We start from the raw sequence: 19,383 nt of genomic DNA, 5'->3' as shown, positions 1-19,383 counted from the left end.
GCCAGATGTGACAAGGAAGCATTTGCAAAAACACAGTAAAATAAGCTGGTGCCCAGGGAAGTCATCTGGGAGATGAAAAGCTGCAATTCAGTGCCCCAGACTGAATCACATGCTTTGTAATAAGCCATGTTCATGCGCATGTTGGACATTACTGGCTCCTCTGGTACTTACATGGAGTTTTCTCTGTACAAAAGAAGCTTTGGCAATCTTAGTCCCCGTGAGGGTCGAGAATTGTTTTGAACTCTCAGAAAAAAAAAATTCTGAAGTTGGAAAAAATCTTCTGTACAGCTTTACTACAAGGAGCAGCGGCCTTGATGTTACTCATGTATCTTACAAAATCTTGCCTATCAGCAAGTACATGATTCCCTTTAAATGTGTCGTTGCCTCTCATAGTTCAGAGGCATAAAGTTATTTTGAAGAAGCATGGATCATGTCCTGCTTCCATGAACTGCTGCAGAAGTTAAAAAAAAATTAAAAAAATAGATGAGTAGAGACCTGAGCAGGTGGGAGCAGCTCCTGGTGCCAGGGAGTTCCCTGCTGCACAGCAGGCAGCGTTTGCTGTACACCATCCCCACCTTCCTGCAGGGGCTGAGGGCATAGCTGGAGGCAAGAAGGCAGAATTGGCAGTGCAGTCTACCAGAGCAAATGCTGAGCAATGCAAAGGCAATGCACCCAAGGCAATTTTCAAACTGAAGATTAAAGTGGAAGGAGAGAGCTTAAAGCTGCTCTCATGTTCTCTGACTTGAGCACTGGAGATCTGGCCTTAAATTGTTAACATTTTGTAAAATGAATAACCATAAACATTTATTTTAAAAGCAAGGCAGGATTGGGCTGAGCAAAATCTGAAAGGAAATGAAATCACAAAAGCTGCATTAGAATAGTATTATGAATCTGGTTTGCACCCCAGAAATACTGGCCTCCCTCACCCTCTTTACTAGACCTGGAGTTAAGAGAGATTGTCAGTCTGGATTTCCAGACTTGGCGTGGAATTTCATTGCTTTTTATGGGTTTAAACCACTCTATGATATTATTTTAGCATACTTTCCATGGCTTAATTTTTAAAGTGGAGTAGTAACTGTGCTTAGTCCCTTGAGGTTATTGTCCTTGGTAATCTTTACTTTACGGTTACATAAACAGCTGAGAATTATAGAAACTGAGAGACTGTTCAATAAAAAAGAAAATGCCCTCTTAAATTTAACAGGATCCAAGGCAGGAAACACGGAATTGATACTCTCCTGGCATTTGAACAGAACTCTAGACATCACTTCATGTTGTTTCCACCTACAGTATTTTATTGAATGTCCCAGCATTGGCATTACACACACGTGATTTTGAATATATATATATTGCACAGTAAACTAATATATAGCAACAGAAATAAAAGTTTGCAGATAGTTTACAGGATTTTCACCTCTCTGATAAAATGCATTAAATGCATCAAAATGTTAGAATTCAATTACTCTTGCTGAGACTTGGGTGTGTACATATTCTGATCCTCGAACCTATAATTAGTTTTTGGTCAACCACAGCAAACCCTTTTCCTGCCTGTACATAGCCACTGATGGGCCCCTCTGCCGTGCCACTCCCTTGTCCCTAAATGCCTCCCTAGTTTTCCATTTTACACCTCACTTCCTACACGTTCTCAATCCAGATACACAGCATGCTGTAAAATACAGGTATCAGCTGTGGAAAGGGGCCATAGAACCCAAACATCCTGGTACCTGGGAATGTTTCATAAAATACATCTAAGATCTTATTGGAAGAAGGAGGTGATGGATGCTACAAATACAATGAATCACCATCAAGAGAAGAGCTATTTAAACAAAGAACATTTAAAAATAAAAGAAGTATGAATTGTCTATGAATTTATTCAGTCTTCAAATTAGAAGTCTTAAACTATCATGGGAATGAAAAAGCTGTCCAATAGAATAGTCAGTGAGGCAGCCTAGCTGGTTTTAAGAGGAGCTCAGGTAATATTTCATGTGTTATATAGCACACTTGCCTGACATCTCAAGAGACTACTGTGAGTAGACTAAGAGTCTCTTCCAGGTCTGCATTGCCATGAATTTAAAAGGACATATTTAAACAACCTTATGAGTGAAAACATTAAGAGGGATTTTTTTTTTTGTGCATGTCATTTTTTTGTTGTTCTTTTGGTGTCAATTTTCCTGTGAAGGGATCTCTTGCATTTAAAATACACATTTCCATATTTGAGCAGCTGATATGTGCTATCATACAGGCTGTAGTGTGGACTGAGTTCCACGCTTTCCCATCACGGCTTGCAGAAGCATGAGCAACTCCCAATCTTGTGGAACAAAACATGTCCATATATGCAAGTCTCATTTCTCACTCAATAAGTCCTCCCACCCCCCCCATTCCCACTATCTTCATTGCTAAGAATAGTAATAAATAATTACACAGTGATAAATTCCATGTGTGACAAATGCTAATGTCACCTAACAGTGCTAGGAAGTGCTCAGAAACTATGGTGACGGTGGCATAATACTGTGAACAGAATGGCACACAAATTCCATTTACAAGGGGTTTTTTTTCCCCTTAAGTCTGTAGATCCATATTTGAGAGATTGAATATGAATTTTAAGTTGTTTTTCTCATTGCAATCTAACAAGCTTTTTCTATATACATTTTTTGTTACAACCCATTCTTTTTTTTTGTTTTTTACTTGGAAGAAGTATAGAATTTCTGAAATCAGAAAATAAATGGCTCTTTCTTATTGTTATTACTTGACATTTATCCTGTCACTGATCTGAAATGGTTGCAGGTCAAGAAGCCAAGGGCCCTGCTGAATACTTGACCAGAAGATATTCTTGTATTTGAACCAGTTGATTCAGTGAACCTGTCTGATAACTGTTCCCTGTGTCTTTTTACAAAGTAAGAGCAGCATTTGGTTCAGAAATGAAAGACCAAGTAGCAATTAGAGAATGTGCTGAACAGTTTCTCTGGATGTGTGAAAGGTCATGAAGATAGGAGGTGGAGACAACCAGAAATAATAAAATCTTCCCATCAAGTGGACTAAATGAGATTATTTGAAATCATTCTAGGAAACGGATCTTCTCATTCTCCATCCCTCCCATACCCTCTAGGATTAAGCAATTTTCTTCATTAAATATCAGTGCTGTGGGTGATACTTTGTTTAGTTTAGGTTGAATGGATGGTAAAAGTAGCAAAAAGACAAGTTTTGAGGTTGGAGTGGAAAAAGAGGGTAGGAAAGATGAAGCAGCAGAGAACATTCTCCTGGTCTGACTGCACATTTTGAAGGCTTCCTGACACTGTAGAGAGTATGACTGGAGAAGGAAGACTTGCATCAGTAAACATATTGGTCTGTGCTATAGCCACAGTAGGCACCAGTTAGGATACAAGTTAGTCCAGGAACCTGACTTAGGGTATGTGTATATTACATGGTTAACCATGGGCTCATTTATGGGTTTTAACTTGGTCAGCCTTACTATCCACACCAAAAAATATAATAGCTGGGAGTGTAGATTAGAAGCCAAGCTTTGCTGCAATTCATTCATTCTGTGACTCATTTTATAGTGCATATAAGATAGAAAATAACGGTAGAGCTTAGAGTTGTTTGTTCACTGCTTCCACTGGAGACCAGAGAAGTTTCTCTGCTGCATAAAGTACAATTCTAGGAAAGAAGTTCATGCTTCTCAAAACAAACAGTGTGGAATGTGACTCCAGTCCCAACCAGATCACTGCAGCATAGTCTTTCTAAAAAGAGACTTGCCAGTGATGGCCAGTTTGAGATCTGCACTGACTCTTGTGCATTTAATTGGTCTATTGCTGATGTATTGGTGATAAAATCGCTAAATTTTAAGGTTTTTATTTCAATTGTGAATTGAAAGGTCAACACATGACCATATATCAGGTTAACAATACAGTGAATCCTATGGGTCTCATGTTGGGGTGAGATCTGAGAGTGCAGCCATTCCCATCACCTTCTCTGAAGGCACTTGGATGAAAGAGCCAGAACAAGCTCTGGGTAAGAAGCTGGAGGTGGATAAATCAATGTACCTCTGTATTGGCAAAACTGGTGGTCTCATTTAGGTGTTCACATTCAAATTTGATGATGCAGGTGAGTTGCTTCCTATACTCATCCTTTAGAAAAATAAATCCAAGTTTCATCTTCTTCTTTCAGCAGCAGGAGCTGTGTAAAAATCCATCCTCATGAGCACACTCCAGGAGTACATTCAGTTGGAGGAATAGAGCTCTGTGCCCCTCCCACACTGATAAAAAACACCTGCAATTTTCTGATTATCAATAGTCCCAGTGATAATCTATCTCCTCTAAAAAGCATTGTGGTTTGTTTGTTTGGGTGTTTTTGTTTGGTCTTTTTGTTTGTTTGTTTTTGGGGTGTTTTTGTTTGTTTTGTTTTTTGCTTTTTGTTTTGTTTTGTTGGGTTTTTTGTTTTGATTTGGTTTGGTTTGTTTTTTATCCTAAAATGGATCATTTTTTTCTGTGGATTTGAGTCAATGGATAACTTATCGAGTTGGCAGTGGACGGCTTTGTAAAGTGATGGTCTGTTCACTTAAGGTGACAAACATAGTATATTATTCAAGCAGTGGCAATAACCTCTACAAGAAAGCTTTGTGTACTACTTTGAGCTAATGTATGACTAAAAAGATCATTTCTATCTGTATATTTATCTATTTATCTATCTATCTATCTGTTAGCCACATGCAGCAGTTCATAGGAAAACTCTCCCTTTTCCCTGTAGATAAATCTCAGTAAGAAAAAGAGTCATTTGTTCAGAAAAGGTGTCGGGTTCATGTTCTAAGTTTGCATTTTGCTTTGCTTTTTGGTATAGAACCCACTTTAAATTGCACAACACCAGTTTCTTTGTAATTATCATTTTTGCAGAGATCCAAATCAGCTTAAGCAAAAGGAAAGTTGGGATTAAGTGGCAGGATTCCAAAGACAAAGCCTCTGTATTATAGACCTTGCAAATTCAAGTAGCTTTCCCATGATCTCTGTGAGAGCTCATCACAGCTCTGATGCTTGAAAACCAGTGACTTTTAACTACCAAATTGTGCCTCCTTTCTTGTTCACAAAAGTCACTAACCAGTTTTTCAGAAAAGTTAAGCTGAAATCTGTTTGTAGGAGTCCCACAGCAGAATACTAATTGATTTAAACAAAGGAGGAATGGGTCTGTTACAGCCCCTTTATTGGGATATGACATACATCCGAATTTTCTTTCTGCATTCTTGTGTTGTGTTGGGTTTTTTTCCTTCTGCTCTAGTCATCAATTTAATGAGTGTTGACCCTGTCAATACCAATTTCCTCTTCTCAGGCCACCACCTTCAGAGTTTGGTGGGCATTCAATAGAGATTTACTGTTGACTGGGTAATTTGAGTTCATGTGTGTGGTGAAAAATTAGTGAGGAGAATTACCCAGAAAAGTGGATGCCATGACAATACATGTCACCATGGTGTGACCAGCTCTGCTGACATAGGTTTCAAAAGCTCTCCCCCTGTGAAAATGTGGCCTGTTTGCAAATTAATTAGTTTCTGGCAGCAGCTTGATTGTTGACCCAAAGTTTGTAGAGTGGAAAAACAATCAGATTAGTGTGTTCAATATAAAGGCCCAGTGCGGTGCTCGAGTGCAGTTTGCCAAACTGTTGAAGCTGTGAATAGAGTGAAACAAATTCTTTTTTGAGAAGCCAAGGCAAAGGTTAAGTGTGATGTGACTGGAGCACGCTGGCCGCGGGGTGGTGGGGAGAGAATTAAAGGTTTCAGCCACACAAAAATAGAGAGTGCTGAGCGAGTTGCATTGAATTTAATGAAATTCACAGCTTCAGACGCAAAAGTGTTTGGCAATGTTTTAGTCTGTGTTAAAGGGAGAAATAAGATGGCTTTGTTTTAAGAAGTTTTCTTTGTGCATCCATGTGGGACACCAGGGACTGAGCCTCTAAAGGGTATTAGAGAGACTTCCTGAGCCTGCACGCTGTTTCTAAGCACCTGCAGACTGAGGTTTGTACCAGTTCCTCCCACTCCCACCACACACTAACTCCCTTTATCTCTCATGATTCAATCCAAGCTTCCCATTCATCACCTCCAACATTTGGGCAGGGTTCTTCCTCTAAATAGTGCTGGTGTGTGGGCTCATAGACAAATATATTAGAAATTCATGTTTATGGATAAACAACTGGCTAAAGCTTGTTACTGAGGGAGTGAGTCAAAAGATAGATAATAAAAAAATACAACATGCCACATCTGTAGCTGATAATACATGACAATGACCCCTATGCAGCCTAGATCTGATATCTACTCATTATTGTGCTCATCTCATTTCATTATTACTCTTCATTCCTTCAGTAGGTATTTTTTAATATATGTTTTCCCTTCATCATCCATTTTTGTCATTCAGTGTTACTATCACCCTTGTAATGTGATGCTGTTTTCTTTATATCAAACAATACCTATCCATATTTAAAACTATTGTTTTCCTACTATGACAAATAGAAAGAAAGAAAACACCAACTATTTTGAAGGTGTGCATGTTCATGGGAAGTTGAGGTATCTTCTCTTGGACCAATATTTTAGCCCTGTTGTCCTGGATCAGAATGCCTGGCAGACCCAATGGAATGGGAGGACAGAGCTGCCAAGCTGAAAATATGAAGGGCTCCACGCAGCTCACCACATAGCCCCCACCCCATCAATTAACTGAGATGCCCAGCAGAGTTAACGATGTGAGGATACAGCCCCTCAGTCTGTTCCCACCTCTTTCCCCCATTCCATAAAATTCCAACTCTTAGCCTGCGACCTATGCAAACTGTGATTTGTTCTCGGTAATGGGGCTGAACCTACCCCCTTCACACTAACATTCCTGAACCGTGAATTGCTTGTCCCAAAAGGCATTTAGTGTTGCTTGCAATTAACACAACTGATTGCTCAAAGCCGGCACCTGAGGTGGCATGGAGCCAGCTGGAAGCGTAATTGGCTCCTTAGCTGGAGAAACATCCACTTCACAGTGGAACCTGTGATGACGGAGTTATTAGTTCAAAGTAAGGCAGGTATGTGAATACCTGTTCTATACATTAAAGCCTCCACTAGCACTAGGCACAGATGAATTATCGCAGACTCAAAGCCTCCCTTTCTCTCTGTCTCCGGAACTTCCCCTTCTCTTTGTTCATGGAATCGCACATATTTCAGCCTGAATATTTGTAGGGCTGAGTAATTGCTTTTGTTCTTTGGGTTATTTAATTACAAATCTCAGTAGATGACAGGTCCTCTGCTCTAAAGGAAGACATCACATTTGCACAGTTACAGAATCCCCACACAAATGTGTGTGGCAAATCAGTGACTGCAGATTTATTCATGCCCTCTGGGACCTGCACTGCCTTTTCAGCTTAGCATGCAATATGATTTAAATTACAGCTTGTGCAGAGCTGTGCCTTGGGATTACACTCCATGTTTCCAACTGTTTATAGTTCAGTGAGCTTTAACCTCTGTGATTCTGAAAATTAAATAATGTCATGGCTGATATCAAACTGGTGCTAGATTGCTAAATACTGTGTAGTATTAAAAACCTATTTTTACAACAAAGTGGAAACGTCAATGTATTTAAAACATTGATAGCACATTGAGGTAGTTCAAGAACACAATTCAAAATGTACACTAGCAAAGAATGGCAAGGCTAATATTAAACTCCATTACCAAGGATATTGTTTCAACTCCTGTATTTAGCAGAGTTGTGGCTGTGGACTTTACTAGAGCAGGACTGAGCCTAACACGGGGCTTTGTGATGACACAAAGACTGTGCGAGATCAAGAAATGTAGATAGAGCATCTGTTGTGGTTAAATTCACATTTGTTAATTCCTTGCAGAAGTTTCATTATTTCTGAAATACTGTGATATATCAAATGTTACATCTTGAAGACCTTTTTGTGCTGTAATTGTGGACACCTTTATTATTTTTGTAGCCTTTGAAGAAGAGCAGAGGAAACACCTAATTAGAAAACTCAGTATTTAATATGACGTGCAATTTCCCTTCAGATTACATTTCATTATTTATAGGGGTTTAATGGATACACAAACATTTAGATTTTTTTCTCCATTTAGTTTTTCAAACCCATGATTCCAGGATAGAAGCTGTTCCAGTCCCACTTGAGCCACTTCATCATGCTCCTCCCCAGGCTCTGTCAGGCAGCACTGCAAAACAAAAGAGTTAAACTGATGTCACCAACAGCATCATTTAGGCCACAGAGCCTCATTCATGACTGGTGCAAGGAAGGAGGAAGCGGAAGAGAAAAGGACAAATAGGAGAGATAAATGGATACTTATTTTTCACCTGTAAAAGCAGCATGTTGGACTAAATAACAGAAAATAATGAAGAATTCACACAATTTCTGTTACCAGATGGGATGGACAGATCACAGACACACAAAATGTTTGGCAAACAGTTCCTCATTTGATGCCTTTAAATGTTGACAGTGAAATAGAACCTGAACTTCCCATTTTTCCCATTGCATTGCAAATGGAGCTTCTTTTTCTCCTTTATCTTTAGAATGCCCAGTGCTACTTATTTCATGCTTCAATGTCCAGCCCTTACTTATCAAAGTGGTGTTAGAAATATCCCATCCCTTGCTATTGCATTGGATTCCATGGGCTTGTATAAATTCATCCATTTTAAAAGGTGGCTCTTAAATTTGATTTTTTAAACATTAAAAGTTGACATTTTTAAACATTAAAAGTGCTTTTACACACCATATGGTAAAAAAAACCACAAAAAAAAAAGTATGGTAAAGTGACGTCTAAGAGGTGGAAGTATGAAGGTGATCACCAGCTAATAGTTGATGGTCAGAAGCAGTGAATGTCACAGATGATGTGATGGTGTACAGATAACATACAGTGTTATTGGCAAGTGATAACATTTCTTTTGAGAATCTCAATATCAGTCTCAAATGTAGTGGTGTTGTCCAAAAAACACCTGTTTTTTGTTGAGAGTGACCCACCAGAATTGAGGCTGATAAGCCTTTTTTAGCCCTTTTTCTGCTGTTCTGAGATCACTGTATCACTGCTGTCTGTAGGCTGAATGTTTCTGTTAGTAAGGCAGAGCTGCCTTGTAGAATGTGGTACCTGTTTCAAAGGCAGGGGTTGAACTGTAAATCTTTGAGACTACCATTTATTGTACAACATCCAGCAGAATTTGGTGTTCCAGAGCACTTAAAGCTGCCACAAACACACTTTGTGTCAATGAAGACAAACTAGTTCCCTGCCTGATTTACCTTTTAAAGTGATAAGCTGGCTGGTGTTTTTGCTAGGTTCCTGGATTATGGAAAAGAGTATTTTTAACATACCTTTATATATATAAATTTAATTTCCTTTTGATAGGCTTTAAAGATTTCTGTTCAGATAAGTACAGCAAGATTTGTAGGAAGATTTTGTTAGAGAATTTGGTTTAAGAAGAAACAAGATAACCTTTAAGAGACAGCTTTTTTACAAATGATCATTCAGAGAAAGCAGGAAAAAAGTTACATATTTTTTCCATTCACTGCACAGGTTTTATAAAATAGTTACAGGCATTCAGTGAAAATATATCTGTGAATATTGCCACATATCTGAGGCTTGGTGTTTATTGATTCTTTTAGTGCTGTTTGAGCAAAATTCAATATCCTTGTAAGTCAGAAGTGTTCTGCTGATGTCAGTGAGATTATTCATATTTCCTGAGCTCTATAATAACATTTGTTACACTGTAAAATTTGGGTAGTCATGGGGCACAGCCCTCTTCTGTTACCCACTCCTTCAGTCTCTGTGTCCTGTTCTCACATTTCTCTAAAACAACTTCCAGTAAGGGCAGGAAAAAGCTGCATGGGAGAGGAAGCTACAAAACCTTTCTATTTGGTATTTCACATGGACTTGTGAGTCATCAGCTTTTTCACCAGATTGTGTAAATGGGTTCTCATTATCAATATTCAGTTCTGTTCCATGTCTGACATATTGTCAGCTTTAATATTTTGTGCCAGACCTGTTGGTAGAAAGCATTCTTTTTAAAAAAAATACAGTTTCCCATTTATTACAGTGCCTATATTTTTACTGAATTTCTTTCTTTTATTACATTTTAAATACTTCTGTTAAACTTCCTGCCAATTCCTCTCCATGTGATTTATGTATCACAAGCAAGCGTGCTGCAATCCTCCCTCGCTGCTTTTAAGAAACACAAGAAATTTGAGTCTGACACAATGAAATTTTCATTCTTAAAAGTCACAGAAATTACTCAAGTATTTTTGAAGTGCTGTCAGTGAATAATTATAAAAATAGTAGTAATAAAAATTAAAATAGTAAAACTAAAAAAAAGGTTTGCTTGTACAGAATTAAAGTATAAACCAATGGAACAATGTTTGAGAAGAAAAACTTTCTGACAGTCCAGGTACTGTTGCAAAACTTTTTTATCTGTAGCAACTTCACAATTTTCATCTCATCTGTGCTATCAGAGGTATCAGATACCTTTTTTTTTTTCTTTTTCAATGAACAGAATGAAGTTTCACATCAACAATAAATGAGTACATTATTTCAGTTGTGTAAAACCCTGTTAATACCTTATGTTGACTGAAGCTAGATTAAGTTGGAAACACATTGTGCTCATGTGACTACTGAAAGAGGTTGTCATAACTGATGCTATCACACTGAATACCTCAGATTGTGCTAAGGGGTTTTACTTCCTCTTACAGATGCCTTATTGCATTTTGTGTTGCTGTGCTACATTGACACATGAGCTAAAACCAGTCATGCATCCAACCCTTGCCTCAGTCTTTGCTGCCATCCCTCATTAATCCTACTTTAATGGATTTTGTGTCAAGTTGCTTTACACTAGCTGTAAAAGTTCATTATACCAACAAAATGCTTCTTGTAGTTTGACAAAATTACCTCAGTTCCTTAGTCAAATCTAAAGGATTTAACAAAGAAATTAAATTACAGGAGATCGGAAAGGTTAGGAAATTGCTGCAGGAGTGTTCTCTTCTGCATGACTCCTTGGGAACTGGCGTGGGCTGATGATCATTTCCAAATGAATGAACATCCTTCACTGAGAGTTGAGACTATGGTAGGGTCCTGCCCAGTTTTTGACATGACATCAGGGAGGAGGGTTTTTTTTTTACAGCTACACAACCCCTTCCAAGCACTTCAAATTGAACCTGGCAGTACAAAATTTGGAGTTTTTCTTCCTGTTTTCAAAATAGATGATTTTTGACACAGAGGACATTTTGTTCAATTTTTAGGCAGAAAAAAGTAAAATTTCTGTGAGCAAGTGATTCTGGAGACAGGGCTGTGCATGGTATGGAGCTGACAGAGAAATACTGGGAATTTAGCTTTCAGGAGACAGAGGCTGAAGATATGCTTGTCAAGCCGGTGCTGTTCAGCTTTTGCCAGTCATACTGCTGAGGGCTGTCCCGTTTTTCCTGCACTGGAATATGTTTGCCATTTGCCATGTTAATCTCCAGCTCTCAGCCAGGTATCTGATTCCTGCAAAGTGCTGTGCCAGGGGCTTGGCTGCAGCATGTTTGAGGTGCCTTCTGGACACCTTCTTGTACACTTGATTTCCAGGTGGCAAAGTGGAAGAATATTCCACCAAGACATAAACACTCATCTCTCGGTGTTCTAAAAGGCCTGAGAAAATCACATTAATGGAGGGGAACAGATTTTGGTTTCTGACTTCTAGGATCAACTGCTTCAGCATCTCCAGGGATTTGTGCTCCACCTGTGAATCTTCAGAGCTTACAAAAGTCAGGCCTGTAGCATGGCTCTATATGCCAAAAGTCTGTAACACCCCAAATCAGAAACATCTTTTGTCTTCAGTGCCTCCACGCTCCACTTCCTCCCCTAATACATCACTCCTTACCATAAAGACTCTGGTATTTAGTTCTTGTCAGTCATCCAGAGCTCTAAAGATGTAGGTTACACAGTTAAGGCACAGGCTTTCTAGTGTTTTTATTTCCAAACATCAATGTCAAAATTTCAGATAAATGACTGAGAAAGGAAGAAACAGGCTCTTAGCTGGAACTCTCATTACCTTTAAGAATACATAAAATTGAGATTATAGTATTCCTGAATACCTTGCAGATAATGTGCTGCAAACCTCGCTTTCTGCTCTGTGATGGACACTAGATTCTCAGTTACCCAATTACTCTCTCTGAGGGATGAGTAAATAAGTTTAAAATTAATTGTGTTGATAGATACACAACAACCTTAAAACACAGTCAGTAATGGAAAAGAGGTGTTAATTTTGCTTGTTGTTCTGTAAGGAGATAATAATCACCTCTTTTAAATTAAATAGGGTGGATAGATCATAAACATTGTTTTGTGAGAAATCTAATTTATGTTGAGCATTAAGCTATAATTTTACTGAACTTTTACATTCACTTTTCTTCACCATATAATTAGTCTTTAACAGGGAATCAAAACTATTGTTGTCTCTTTAGAACAAAGGCTTCAGAAACTGATAATTGCATCAGAGATCATTTTCTCCCTTCTCTTTCCTGTGAGAGCTAAAATGTTATTCCCAAGATATGTTCATGCTGAATTATGCCTCCAAGGCAGAGGAGATGAGGGATCTTGGGGTGGTGGCATTGTCTTGGCAGGTATTCAGGGACTCATTTACACTACTCTAGAGGTGCTGAGCACCCCAAACTAAGGCTCTTACTGTCATTTGGCCCTGCAGCACTGCCAGCCCCTGGGAGGGCACCCAAGTCCCCAGCCTGGCCTTGCCAAGGTTTCACTCCTGCTAGCTGCCCCCAGCATGGAGCTTGAATGCTTTAGGATGTTACAACACACTTGCCCTTTTTTGGTTTTGTCTCAAATACAGATCAATAATTCCTTAAAAACCCTATCATTTAAATTCAGTTTTATTGTGTCTCACAATGAGAATGATGCATGGATAACACTTATGGTCAAGTCACTGTAAAAGCCACAAGGGCTAGACTCCTGTTGCTGTGTGTGTAAGTGTACCATTGAGACATAAAAGAATTTGCATGTGTAAAAACAGGGTGTGTCTTTTTTTAGTGCACATCTCTTTGCATGTTACATTGCTGCTGCACTCATGTATTGAAATGACAGAAGAGTGATATGTTGTTGCTACTTTTAATACCTTTCATCCTTGAAAGTCTGTAATCTCTTTATGTCACACAAGTAACCACTGAAGCATAGCAGTTGGATTCTGCAGAAGAAAGATTTGTTGGTTTGAGGTTGTTTCTTTTTTTTTTTAATTATGAAGAGTTTGGAATAAAATTAAAAAAACATAAAAATCACTATTGAAATTTAAAGAACCCTTAGTTAAACATTACACTTATTAGTGTGTTTTATAATGTCTCACTAAAGTTGCATTTACTAATCTTTGAAAAATTGATAAAAAACAGGATATCACTTCTAAGAAGGAGAAACTAGCTGACATAACTAATGCACTAGTCTAAGATCATCTTGACTCAAAGATAAACCGCTTGATAAATGTCATCAGTCTTTAAAAGTCTTTCTGATGGGAATTTCCATTGCAAAATCAGTGAGGGACCATAGGGCTTCTTACCTTGTAATAGCTGCTGACAGCTTGATCACGCATGGCTTGCATGGCACACATCCTCCTGACTTTGTAAACATCATATTTAAATGACATCTGTACTCTGTGGTCTGTCCTTTCTATGTTAGCATCTGACAATAAGTTACCACAAACCCCTCATATTAGCTCCATAATAGCCACAAAGTTATCCCTTGTGCAAACAGCATTCCTGCTTTGTGGATGTGGTCTGATGCCATCCATGTTATTGAGGAGCTTCACTAGAAGTAGTGATTCCATGAGAGCTCTGCTGCATTTGCCTGAGTCAACAGCAGCAGGAAGAATGTGAAAGTTGAGGACTTTGAAAGAACACCGCTAAAAGCTTCGGTGTTTTGTAAACTACATCTGAGTGTGTAAAACCACAAACCATCTTAGCTCTCTCATCACCACGTATTAACAGCTTTGTCCTCTGGTGACCCTGCTGAGGCAGAAGCTCTGCTCTGCACATTTGTGACTGGAGCTGCAAGTCTTCTCTCTGTGGGTACTAGGGCTCATGGTGAGAGATGGTCCAGATTTTGTGAGGACGGTGTTTGGCTCTCTGAGTTGGGTCTCAGCGGACTGGTGCTGTACGTGGTTATGAAGTCTTGAGTAGCTGTCTATTTTTGTTGTTGTTAAATTTTTAATTTCATCTTCTTTAGTCTTCCTTTCCTCAGGGTCCCAGTCACCCTCCAGTACTTTTCATTAAATTACAGCAATTGCAGTTTTACTGAGCATAAAATTTCCCTAGTTTCCTAGAATTTTCTTGCTGTGAACTGATAAATTAGTCATTTTGACCATAAATATACAATAATAGGGGCATCCAGTTCAAGCTCTTTACAAAACATTTCCTAAGAGAACTGCCCTTTGACTTCTGTCAAGTGATGAAGAAATGACCCCAGCTTCTGTTCCATCAGCTTACTCAATCTTGACAACTGAAGGTAATTTCTGTGCCTTCAAGTTTATAGATCTTCATTAAAATGCTAATACAATTCACTTAGAAAGCAAATTTCTGACTTATTGTTTCTTGCTCTAGGGTGTGTGTGTGTATTTGTGTAGTTGTTGTTGCTAAAGAGTAACATTTGTTAAAGAATCAGTGCAGATCGATTTACCTTTGCTTTTCCTCAACCTGAAATGCTGAGACAGGCAAAACATGTTTCCATTACTTAAATAAGCAAACAATGGCAAATAAATCATAGAGGCAGCTGGACCAAGGTGTCATTTTCATAAAGAGCCAGATTTCTCAGGAAGGACAGTTTAATGGGCTGCTGCCAGTGAAATGTCTGCAGAGCTGGTAATTGCAGGGGGGCACACAAAGTGGTGTACAAAGGTGTCATGTGGGATCTGAGAAGTAGCACCCACAGCCAAGACAACTGGGAAAAGGAGACTGAAAAAGGTGTGGACTTTAATAATTTGCTTCTTAAAGGCTGATTGTTTTAAATAAAAACCTAAGTTTTTATTTTTAGCTTGTTCACTTTGGCTGCAAGATCAGAGAAGTGTTTTTAGCTGTAATTTTATTTTGATCATGTTTATGCTGTGGCTTTGTTTCTCTTTTGATCATGCTTAAACACGTTTCAGAAATGTTTGTTTGATGTATGCTGTTTCTTAAAGCAGTCTTCCACATTGTCTGCCTGTGTTTTTTAAAAGCAATGAATCATTGCAAAATATTTGCTGTCAAATTATTTCTTGAATCAATTTTCCCAAAACAAGCTTTCTGGACTTTTAGCCAATGGGAGACTGCTTTCAAAAAACAAAGTGTTGAACTGTTGTAACAGCATTTCTGAGGGCTACATGGATTGGAGCCAGTTTTTGGGTAGCAGAATATTCTGTAATTCATATTCAGAAATTTGAAATAAATCCATCTACCCCCAATAGCTGCAGTGCACTGACTTTTACAATTGTTACTGGTGGGTTTGGATCAAAATTCTACTTCCCATTCAGTAAAACTTGCTTGAAGTTCATTCCAGCATTTCTTTTGTGGCTGTGTTGAGTGTATGAAATAGGTCAACCCTGACTGAATTATTTTAGACTTCCCATGGGGACCCCTTGATACCAAACCTGTTTAATTTTGCAGGGTAAGGCAGGGCAGTTTCAATACTTGAGCATACACATTCATGGATGACATTCTCGCTTCTGCTGCATGGGTGAGCAATTAGGGGAGTCAAGGAGGAGTCCCTAATTCCCTCATCTGTGGATATCTCCCTTCCAATCCTCAAAGAAGAGCAATAAAACAGTGCTGTGCAGTCCATGGAGAGGGCTGTGTTGCGTGACTGCTGGCCATCTGGCTGATTGATTCATCAGGACCCTCAGCAGCCAGTAGTGAACATGGTCTGAAGCCCTGGGGTTGAATGCAAGTGTGCATCAAGCCTCAGGCAAGTCAAACATCCCCTGTGCTTGTGAAACAATAAAGAACACACTATAGATCACTGGTTCTTAGCTTTATAACCCATGAAATTACCAACCACTTTTCTCTCCCTCTTCCCACACAATGGTATCGTGATGTTTTTTTCTGAAACCATTACATTCATTCTGAACAGAAATTAATCTATTTCTATATGCAACAGAACACATGTAGCCTGCTCTTTGTTTATTTGGTTCACTGCATAGACATAGATCTGTTAAGTGGAAGAGGGGAATAAACCAAGCACCACCATGTAACAAGAGCAAGGGCTCTATAACATGAAGAACCACTCTTATTGACTAAAGCATATCAATTAAACTAGATGGAAAAACAATCCGAGGTGTGCTCAGTAAGAAACATCAGTGTTGTTCAAGAAAAGCTGGTCCATGATGTACAATGGACATGTTTCTGATATGGGGTTGTGTGGCTACTTAATTTGTGGGGATGTAGTTAGTTAGGATTATTAATCACTCATTGAAAATCTGAATCCATCTCAGATGAGCACCATTAAGAAGCATATGGGAATCATACTCACACATGCTATAGCAGCAACATTATTTTTTTCTGCTTGCCTCACAACCCTCTTCTCTGCTGTCACTCTGACAGAATCATTTGAAATACATATTTTCAATTTATTCAACTATTTTTCTATCATTGTTGTGTCAGTCCTGCTTTAATACTAAACTGTCACTATCTCTGGTTCACTTGCAAAATTATGAGAGGGAAAGAAAAGAATAATAATATGCTAACCGAGGTCAAGTTTATATAACCAGTGCTATACCAGCAATATTTTTGACTCAAATGGGACTCCCCACAGTATCTTCATAGGCCAATGTAAAGTTAGATTTTTGATGCCTGATAATATAGTGATTTATTTTAGAACTTGATATCTTGTGATTTACAAAACCCATTGCGCTAGAAACAAATCATTCCACCATTTGGGAATGTGTTTACGTTTTGGTTGAATATTATTTTTTACCCTTTTTCATTAAAACCTTAAGGAGGTAAAAACAACATACTCAGAAAAGAGGTTATCCAGATCCAGTAGCCAAGAACAGTGTCTTCTAATGGGTATCCTCTTCCTCTTATGGATCCTTCCCCAGTGTAGAAATTTTCAAGCTGTAACCCTTGTTTCTTGAGATTCAAGTTGCATGCAAAGCCCTAGTATATCATATAAAAAATAGTCAAGATATTATTTATCTTGGATCTGATGTCAGTGTAACTTGAAGACTATTAAATGCATGCTAGAAAGAAAGGAAGGACATTTAATAGCTTACATTACTGGAGTTTGGGGTGGAGAGCTTAAGATCTCAGATTTTTCATGTTCTCAGATGTCTAAAAATGCTTTTTTTAACAGACAATAGGTGGTAGACACAATTTCACAGAGATCTGTTGTGTGGCCTGTGTTGTTCAACACATTCATAAATAACCTGAAAAAGAGGTTGGATGAGAGGTTGTTTTTTTTCACATGAACCTAAGTTATTCAGCATAGTGAGACAAAGGAAGACTGTGAATGAGCACAAAAGGATCTTATGCAACTGGGTAGCTAAGCAATCAAATTAAAATTAAATTATTCTTGATGAATGATGGAGTGATAAACCATGGGGAAAAACATGAGGAAAACATGCCTATCTTCACATATAAAAGAATGGCTATGGACAGAGCACCACCAATGAAGATTGAGGGTCTGGGGTTACGACATGTAAATTCCATGGCAACTTCAGATTACTGTTTAGGAGCTGTAAAATCCATATTAACTGTTAGGAATTAGTAGGGGGGAAAAAACAAAAAAACACAACATCAGAGAATTCAAGAAAGAGAATTTTTACAGCCCTTGTTAAAGAGCATAGTTCATCCACATCTTGATCACTGAGCATTTTTCCAGTATAGGGATTGAGAAGAACCAAATGAAGTTATTAAGATCAATGTTCAAAACACAAAATCAAAAGTAAATTTTAGTTCATTATATTGTTTAAGTGAGGAACAAATTCCAAAAGGATATGCTGAATTCTGGAAATTTGCATGGGTTCAAGAAGAAACTAGACAGATAACTGGATGAGAAGTCTATTGAGCTAAGGACACAGAAAGCAACAAAGCTCAGGGAATCAACTACATTGAAAACTACATTGAAGGAAGGGACTATTCTTGGAGAGCATTATTTGTAATCACCATATGCTTTCTTGTCTTAAACTTCTGGACAATCTTGAGGGTGTGTATTGATCTGAGTCCTGATCTAAGCCGGTAGGGTCATCCTTCAGTATTTATATATATATGTATGCACCTGCATGCACAAATACATGAGAATATATACATATATATATACACAGAGTACATGATAATGCGCATACATGCACAAAAAATTATGCTGTATGTGCTCATATAATAGAAATAGCTAAAATTCTATGTGCATAACCTATCAGAGTATATTGCTTAAAAACACTGTCATCCTCAATAAGGCATTGGGTTCCACCGGTCAGCTGGAGCAAACTGGCAAAACATAGCAAAGTTCATTATTTCCATGACTATATAGCAATAAGTATACACTGAAAGGATGTTAATACAGACACTAATATAGCTTGCAATTTCACATAGGAGCAGGACTCTGAGTAGTTAAATATAGTTCACAGTTAATTATCCCAGCAGGATGTAGAATGGTTATAAAACAGATTGGTAAATCTGTTGGATATGCCTTCTTTTTCCAAATATAGTGAAAGATACCAGCTGAAGTATCTCTGTAAAATGCAGCAGTGAGCCAGATGCACCACTGGTATGAATTCATGTGAATTCTACAAAATTCTCTCTCCCTAAACTTCTTTATGTTATTTTTTATGTAACCTACTGGTATGTCCACATTTATGTATTTTCATTTGTTGATGTATCTTTTTTACCACCAAATAAAGTTGTCACTCTAATCATTAAGAAATAAAGTTTATGCATATAAAAATAAAACTTTGCAAAAATGGCAAGACAAAGTATTTCGACACCTTGAATAGAAATTCTAAAATATAATTCTCTTCTTAAAAGATGAAAAAATTTGGGAATTTGGGGTATCGTGTGGAAGTAGTATCAATCAAAATGTGTTTATCAACTTAACTTCTTTTAACAGTAATGCACTAACAATTCTCTAGGTGTAAAATATTTTTTTTAATTGACAAAATGAAAACTACATTTGTCTCCATAATTCTTTCATTTTAATTGTGACTTATACAGAAAGATTAACCAAAGTCCAGACATCCAAAGAACAGGAAAAATGTCAGTAATAAATACTGACATTAAATAATTTTAATAAATAAATTTCATAATGGAATTATGAAACCATGCTGTAATGTTCTACAAACATTTGTAAAGAGATTTCATAAAAAGTTAATTTCTCCAATAATAAAGTTGAGATTTTTTCATTAAAAACCTGTAGCAAACACCTCTCTGCGTTAAAGATAAGAGGAA

General features: G+C 37.9%; 1 protein-coding gene across 2 annotated transcripts in view; it reads left to right on the top strand.

Annotated features, from left to right (window-relative positions):
* SEMA3A (semaphorin 3A) overlaps positions 1–19,383 on the top strand; it is a 235,031-nt gene that overhangs the window by 178,308 nt on the left and 37,340 nt on the right. The window lies entirely within an intron of this gene.

This window comes from Pseudopodoces humilis, chromosome 5 (assembly GCF_049639895.1).
Source record: "Pseudopodoces humilis isolate 2021_Gansu_Grassland_sample_001 chromosome 5, ASM4963989v1, whole genome shotgun sequence".
NCBI lineage: Eukaryota > Metazoa > Chordata > Aves > Passeriformes > Paridae > Pseudopodoces > Pseudopodoces humilis.
Note: the sequence above shows the minus strand (reverse complement) of the source record. Positions and strands in the feature narration are given on the sequence as shown.